General features: G+C 33.3%; 1 long non-coding RNA gene across 1 annotated transcript; it reads right to left on the reverse strand.

Moving 5' to 3' along the window:
* Positions 1–1,837: 1,837 nt before the first annotated feature.
* Positions 1,838–7,428, reverse strand: LOC144287836 (uncharacterized). Its single transcript, XR_013355599.1, has 3 exons — positions 7,337–7,428; positions 3,901–5,907; positions 1,838–2,136 (listed from the first exon to the last, which is right to left on the reverse strand). It is a non-coding gene; the product is annotated as an uncharacterized LOC144287836 (long non-coding RNA).
* Between the last annotated feature and the right edge of the window lie 1,299 nt (positions 7,429–8,727).

Here is an 8,727-nt window from a genome sequence, read left to right on the forward strand (position 1 = left end):
GGAGAGGTTTTAAGTAGAGGTTTGACATGAGCATTTATACGTGGATGCCACAAAGATGCATTTGTTTTTCTTATGAACTCTTGATTTGAAAGAAAATTCTGAATTATAATCATATATCTTCTTCTCTGTCTTGCCTATTAGATTATGAATGTCTTTGAAGGTAGGGAAGATGTTTTATCTTAGCAAAGCTTCTGCACATATTAGGTAGGCATTTAATAAATGTCTGTTGAATGAATGAAGAAATGGATGAGAAAAATAATCTTTTGGGAAAAAAAAGTGTGTTAAAGGTATTCAGAGATGCTGTTAACCTGCAAGCAGAATGGGAAAGGCTGTGATACTTCAACATCTCTAAAAGCTAATCTGGAATTTCTTAACCCCGAAGCTGCAGTGGCTTAAATCATTTTTCAACGTCTTAAGTTTTGAAAGTAAAAAATACCTTTATAATCTGTTGAATATAATTATTAAAAAATTTAGAGAAGAGGCAGACATGAATTGTTAAAAGGTATTTTCTTCCTATAGCTAATATAACATGCAAATATTTATATTAACCAATATTTAATTGGTAAACTGTAATGTTAACAACATGATTTTTAATTAAGAAAAAAATCCTTGGCTAGGTGAAGAGTATTTATTGAAGTAAATATTGATGCCTAACTTTTATGTAACACTTAGATTTTTAGATTTTAAACCAGCTATACCATCCATCCCGTGACGTTTCTAGGATAGTGTCTAGGAATAAGTAGTAACTAGCTTCCATATTTATAATTTCATCATATTTCAGAAAGGGTAAATGCACAAATGGTAAGTGGAAAATTGCTGTCATCTCTCTTATTAACCGTGTCAATGGGAAGCCTAGTTATTCAACACCGTGAATCTCTAACTAAGATTGAACCACATATTTGGTGTCAATAGAATCTTAAGCTACAGGCCTAATTCTTTCAGGATAAACAGTTTCAAGGTAGCTGGTCTTGCAAACTCACACCTATAAAATACAACAAATTTTATATATGGTTTTAATCTTTATTGCAAGGACCTTCAAATGCTTTATGGACAGATTAATCCTCATAACCTCTATTTGGGAGATGGCAAGTATTGTCTTCATCTTATAGAGTGAAAAATTGAGTCATCTAAAGGTCTTGGCTTGTATCCAGTTAGCAAACTGGAACGTGCAGGGGAAGAAAAAAGCACCTTAAATTTGCTGCTTCTTGGTTTAGAGCCTCAGTCACTAAAGTTTGGCAGCCATCTAGATGGTAAATTATAGAATTTATTCCCTCTTGCAATTCATTCTTGGCAGATGTTTTTCTATTGGTAGATTTAAAAATGTATGCTGCCTAATTTTTAAGTTAAGTGAATGTATCATTTAATAAATCTTGTACTTTAGAAACCCATTTCTCATACATCGAGCTAATATTTTTGTTTTTAAAAAATTAGCTTTTATTAAAATGTCTAAAAATATTTCATACATTTATATAAGACTATAAATGTGATTTATGTATGATGTAAAGATATACGTCTGATATAAAAAAGTAGTAAAACCAGCACCCATGTACCCACAACCCAACTTATGAAATGCATTACCAATAACTTTGAAGCCCTCTTTTCTCATCCCAAGGGGTAACCACTGAATGCTGTGTTTATCATTTCTTTGATTTTCTTTATAGTCTTTCCACATGTGAACATATCCCCTAAACAAAAATAACATATTACTGAGTTTTGTCTGTTTTTGAACTCTATATAAATGGAATTATACTGTATATCCTTTGTAACTTACTTCTTATATCATTTTAACTCCAGGATTAATTCCATTATGTATGTACCACAATTTATTTTTCCATTCTTGTGTCAATTGATGTTTCTGTTATTTGTATTTTTTTCCATTACAAACAATGTTGCTATGGAAATTCTTGGAAGTAATGCTTGTCCTAGCTTGGGTTCCTCTAAGAGCAGAACTCGATTTACTTGTATACAGATAGTTTATTCGGGAAACCATCTTAGGAAACACAAGGTATGAGGCATGCGAAACAGAAAGAGAGGAGTCCAATAGATGATGTTGTCCAATGGACTGAATGTCTGTGACACCCCCAAATCCACGTGTTGAAGTCTAATCTCCAGTGTGGCTGTATTTGGAGATGGGCCCTGTAAGGAAGCAATTAAGGTTAAATGAGCTCATAAGAAGGGAGTCCTGACTAGGGTTAGTGTCCTTATTAAGAAGAGACACCACAGCATAAGGAATATAGTCAATGATATTGTAATAGTGATATATGGTGACAGATGGTTGTAGCTACACTTGTGGGGAACCTAGCATAAACTTGCCTAGTCATTAAGTTGTACATCTGAAACTAATGTAACACTGCATGTCAAGTATATTAAAAAAAAAAAGAAGAAGAAAGAAAAAAAAGAGACACCAGAGAGCTTGCTTTCCTTTTCTTTTCCTGCCATCATGTGAGGACTCAGCAAGAAGGCAGCAGTCTATATGTTAGGAAAAGAGCTCTCACTGGGAACTGTGTCTGCTGGCACATTGATCTCAGACTCTTAGCTTCCAGAACTATGAGAAAATAAATTTCTGTTGTTTAAGCTACCCTGTCTGTGGTATTTTGTTGTAGCAGTTCAAGCAGACTAAGACATTGTCCACTGCAGTGGGCGAAAGGTGGTTTTTATCATTGATTTTTATATTTTTAGATCTTACTTTTAGATCTTCAATTCATTTTGAGTTAATGTTTGTAAATGTCATAAGGTAGGGTCCAGCTTTATCCTTTTGCATGTGGATATCTGGCTGGCACCATTTATTGAAAACACTATTCTTTCCCTATTGAATTATCTTGGCACCCTTATTGGGAATCAATTGACCATAAATGTGAGGATTTTTTTATGGACTTTCAATTCTATTTAATTGATCTATATGTCTACCCCTTTGCCAGTACCACACTGCCTTGATTACTGTATCTTTGTAGTAAGTTTAGAAATTGGTGAGTGCATACTTTAACTTTGTTCTTCTTTTTCAAGATTGTTTTGGCTATTCTGGGTCTTTTGCATTTCCATGAATTTTAGGATCAGCTTCTCAATTCCTGCAAGAAAGCTAGTTGGGATTTTGATAAGGATTGCATTGAATCTTTAGATCAATTTGGGGGAGTATTGCAATGTTAGCAACAGTATGCTTTCCAATCCTTTAATATTCATCCATTTGTTCAGGTCTTTCTTTCTTTCCATAATGTTTGCTGTTTTCACTGCATAAGTTTCATACTTCATTTTGTAAATTTATTTCTAAGTATTTCTTTTTTTTTCTAACTATTTCATTCTTAAATTTATAAGTATTTCATTCATTTCTAAGTATTTCACTCATAAATAGATTTTTTTTCTTAATTTCAATTGCTAGTCCATTGCTAGTTTACAAAACTTAAATTGATTTGTATATTGATCCTGTACCTAAAACCTTGCTGAATTTGATTATTACTAATAATTTATAATGGATATCTTAGAATTTTCCATATACACTATCATATCAGCTGTGAATAGTTTTATCTTTTTCCTTTCCTATCTGGATGCCTCCTTTTCTTGCCTAATTGTCCTGACTGACTAGGAACTTCCATACAATACTGAATAGAAGTGGCAAATGCAGACCTATCTGTCTTAATATTAGTGAGAAAGCTTTTAGTCTTTCATCAAATTATGATGTCAATTGCGGGTTTCTTGTAGATACCATATACCAGATTAAGGATATTAGCTTCTGTTCCTAGTTGGTTAGTATTTTTATCATGAAAGGATGTTAAATTTTGTCAAATGCTTTTGCAGTGTCTATTGAGATGATTATATGACATTTGTCCTTAATCCTATAACTACAATTTATTACATTGATTTATTTTCATATTCTAAAAAACCTTACATTCCTATGCTTTATCCCACCTGGTAATGGTGTAAATCCTTTTAATATATTGCTGTATTAGGTTTGCTAGTATTTTGTTGAGGATTTTTGTATGTCCATTCATAAGGCATATCAATCTATAATTTTTTAATGATATCTTCATCTGTTTTTTCTATCAGGGTTTTGAGTTTATCCTAATTTGAGTTCGTTGAGATTCTTGAATTTGTAAATTAGTGCTTTTCAAGTTTTGGATGTTTCAGCCATTCTTTCATCAAATATTCAACTGGTTTTGGCTTCACAGAATGAGTTGTGAAATGTTCCCTTCTGTTCTATTTTTTTAGATGAGTTTGTAAGGATTGTCATTAATTATTAACATTTGGTAAAGTGTGAATTGTGACTAAATCTTGTCTCTAGGTGTTTTACCTGTTAGGAAAGTGGGGCATTGGAGTCTGCATATATTATTGTTGAATTGTGTATTTATCCCTTCAATTCTATATATCTTGTCTTCTTATTAAATTATTTTCTAACATATCATTTTAATTACTGTTATTTCTTTCAGACATATGAAATCCTGCAGATTATAATTATCATCTTAATTTATAACAAATTAGTTCATATTAATACCAATTTAATTTCAATGCTTTGTAAAATCTTTCCTCCAGTACAGGTCTATCTCTTCTCCTTTCCTTTGTGTTATTAATGCCATTATAATTACATCTAAATACATTATAACTTTATCAACACAGTTTCATCATTATTGCTTTATGTAGTTGTTTTCTAATAGAGTAAGAGAAAAAATCCAAAATGCATTTATATTGTCTTTTATATTGGCTTATATAATTATTTTTATCGGTGCTCTTTCTTTCTTCATGTGGATTAGTCTAATGTCCTTTCATTTTAGCCTGAAGGACTCTAATTTTTCTTATAGGGATAGTCTGCTAGCAACAAATTTAGGTTTTGCTTATCTAGAAATGCTTAAACTTCTCTTTTGGCTTTTGGAGATTTGTTTTGCTAGATATAAAATTCTCATTTGATAGTCTCTTCATTCAACACATTGAGTATATCATCTTATTATAGCCGTAGCTTCATGATCTCTGAGGAGAAATCAGCTGTTAATCTTTTTTACAGATTATTTATTTATTTATTTGAGTGGGCGCGCATGCGCGCGCGCACACACACACACACACACACACACACACACGTGGAGGTGGGAGGGCCAGAGGGAGAGGGAAAAGAAGCAGCAGTAGACTTCCTGCTGAGCATGGGGCCCCACGAGGTGCTGGATCCCAGGACCCTGAGATCATGACCTGAGCCGAAGGCGGACGCTTAACTATCCAGGTGCCCCAGGTATTAATCTTATTTAAAAAATTTTTAAATGTATTATTATTATTTATTTTTTTTTAGGAGAGGAGAGAGGCAGAGGGAGAAGGAGAGAGAAAATATCAAGCAGGATCCATGCTCAGCAAGAAGCCCACCATAGAGCTCCTTCCCACAACCCAGAGATCATGACCTCAGCCAAAATCAGGAGTCAGAAGCTCAAACTATTTAGCCAGCCAAGTGTCCCTCAGCGTTAATCTTAATAAGTCACCCCTGTACGTGATGTGTTGCTACTCCCTTCCTGCTTTTAGAATCCTTTCTTTGTCTTTTGACAGTTTGATCATGGTGTGTCTAGGTGTGGATCTCTGAGTTTATCCTACTTTGAGTTTATTGAAATTCTTGTATTTGTAAATCATTGTTTTTCAAGTTTGGAATATTTTCAGCTATAATTTCTTCAAGTATTCTTCTGCCCATTTATGTCTCTCTTCTTCTGGGGCTTCCATTATGAATATGATGATATGCTTGATGGTGTCCATCAGTTATCTGAGGCTGTGTTCATTTTTAAAAATCTTTCTACTTTCTGTTCCTCAGACTGGATAATTTCAGCGGGCCTCTATTCAAGTTTGCTGATTCTCTTTCCTGACTGTTCTGCTGTTAAGTCCCTCCAGTACATTTTTAATTCCAGATATTTTAATGTACTTGTTTACAATCTTTTCTCATCAGAATGTGAGCTGTTGAGAGAAAGAATGTGGTCATATCATTTCTTTAGCTCTGGCACTTGGTATCTAGAATATAATAGGTACTCTGTGGATACATTTGAATTAATTAATATGAAGGTTCATATCCAAATACTGTGTACCATGCAAATACAGCTAGAAACATTGAGTTCTCCAGGGGATTTCTATACCATTTAAAGATACTGATACTTTTCATTATGTGGAATCTATTCTAGAATAGAGATATCATAGAATTCTTGATTTAGTCTAAAACAAATCTCATTATATAAGACAGTTTAACATAGTGGTGGGAGAGCCAGCTTCTAAATGAGCCAGACTGAGTTCACATTCTTGCTCTGCCACTTACTACCTGTGTAGCTTTGGGGCAAGTAGTCACCTGTAGGCTTAAATTTCATTTCCTATAAAATAAAAAGGGTTTACTATAAGCATGAAAAGGCATACAAATGGATTAACAACAATGGACATAGTTCTAGACACATAAGAATCATTCAATAAATAATATAATTAATAAAATGATTAGGATTCTACTATCAAGAAAAAGTTAGACCAATCTCATCCATGTATATAGACAAAAAATTCTTATATAAATGCTATTTGATATAATTTAATAAGTGAGAAATATTTCCTCATGATAAAATAAATTTTTCTCAGGAGTCAGGAATGCTTCAACATATGGGATTCTAATAATAGAATAAATTTCTTTGCTTCTGATTTTCCCTCTATATTCGATATAATATTGACAGTATGGCCAGATTACTTCTGCTAAAATACTGCTACCCATTGCTTCATTAATCTATAAAGGTGTTTCCAATTGGAATTGCATTATCTATAGAGTAAATTTAATTTGAGCCCCATTTCTATATTCTCATCCTTAATATTTAAGTTTTTCTTAAAAACTTAACTTTGGAGTAGAAACAAAGTGGATCCACCCTTTCTCCCCCAAACATCTCATACTTTTCTGCCACTTTACTTTTGTTCATTTCATAGCATCCACCCCCAAAATTGTAACTCAAACTTCTTTGGATCATTTTTCTAAAACTGTATATTGTCATTTAACAATTATATTTTTTGAGTGAATTTTCCTCATTTTTATTGTTGTTCTATTATTACTTAAAGGACCTTTGACGTCCTTTTCTTCAACTAGGCTGCAGTCTTCTAGAGGAGGAGGGTCTAGCTACTTTTGCAGATTTGATGTGCAATACTTATGGTTACAGAGGAAATATTTGTTGATTTTAAAAGCATCTTTATAAATTATAGTTTGTAGAAGTTCAGTCTTAGCTAGTAATCTTTTTCTAATTATGGAGAAACCACTGCATGTCACTTTTTAGGAAACTTAATGTGCTCTGATCCAATGCATCTGTTTAAACTTCTGTTCTAATATAAGCCTAAAATTTTAAGCTACAGTAGTCCCCTCCATCCCTACCCAGCCATCTGCAGTCTCACTCTTCACAGTTTCAGTTACCCACAGTCAACCATGATCTGAAAGCATATGATCCTTCTTCTGACATACTGTCAGGTCAGTAGTAGCCTAATGCTACATCATAGTGCCTATGTTACTCACTTCATTTCATCATAGTAGGCATTTTATCATCTCACCCCGTCATAAGAAGGGTGAGTATGGCAAGAAGATATTTTGAGAGGGAAAAAGGTCACCTTCCATAACTTTTCTTACAGTATATTATTATACATGTGCTATTTTATTATTGTTGTCAATCTCTTGTGCTTAATTTATAAATTAGGCTTTATCATAGTATGTATGTATTGAAAAAACATAGTATATATAGGGTTTGGTACTATTCATGGTTTCAGGTATGCACTCAGGGCCTTGAAATGTATCCCCCACGAATAAGGGGGGTACTACTGTGTCTGTTCATTCATTAGATGAGTTTATCAATGAACAGATGTGTGTGTTCCACTATGTTGCCTCAGAAACAAATGAATGGGGTTAGGTTGTTGATCTGGTGATTTTAAGGTGGAGGAAGGAAGAAGTTTAGAGTGATATACTCTATGTAATGAAAGTATAGAATAGCAATTGAAGGAGAGAGAACTCGATTAGGGGGTCCATCATTGCTAGGAGTTTATGATCTATGGTCTCTCTTCCTCGCTTACACAGGAAGGCTGGAAAGAGGGGAGTACTGGTGAGTTGCTGTTCTTTTATATACATCCATCATTCTCCAGGAGTACCTAGTTTTGTTTGTACTATATGAGACTGGGGAAAAAAAGTAAATGAAAAATATTGGCTATCTCTTTTTAGAAAGGAAAAAAACCCAAATGTTTTTGTAGCCACATGACACCAGAGTTCTGGATGTAACCTGACAACAGAGAGAGTAGAAAAAACTGTTCTGTTCTTGGCAAAGGCTTGAACAAGAATTCAGTAAAGCATCAATAATAATTGAGGATAAGTAAAATGGATGGCTAGTGTTACCTTTAGTTTCTTTTAACATTTACTTCTTTAAAATAGACTTCATTCAGTAATGGCTGTATTTCTCTGATATTATAAAGAATTATTTAACATAGACATGTACTTTGACCCTCTCTTAGTTAACTTATGTTACTGAAATATGGATATTAGATCATGAAGATTTTAGAAGCACCCACTTATCTTGTGGCAGCATATTTTAAACAAAGGCAAAAGAACTAAAAAGGAAAAAACAGCTTCTTGAATTTTGAGCTTGTGAGTCTACATCTATTAAGCCATAATGTCAACATTTCACAACTGTGTCAGGAAATCTATCTTATATTTAATCAGAATCATTATATTTCAACCTTTATTACTCAGCATGTCAGTGAAGAATGTATCCTTTATCAGAGATG

The sequence above is a fragment of the Canis aureus genome, chromosome 17 (genome assembly GCF_053574225.1).
Source record: "Canis aureus isolate CA01 chromosome 17, VMU_Caureus_v.1.0, whole genome shotgun sequence".
In the NCBI taxonomy this organism is placed as follows: domain Eukaryota; kingdom Metazoa; phylum Chordata; class Mammalia; order Carnivora; family Canidae; genus Canis; species Canis aureus.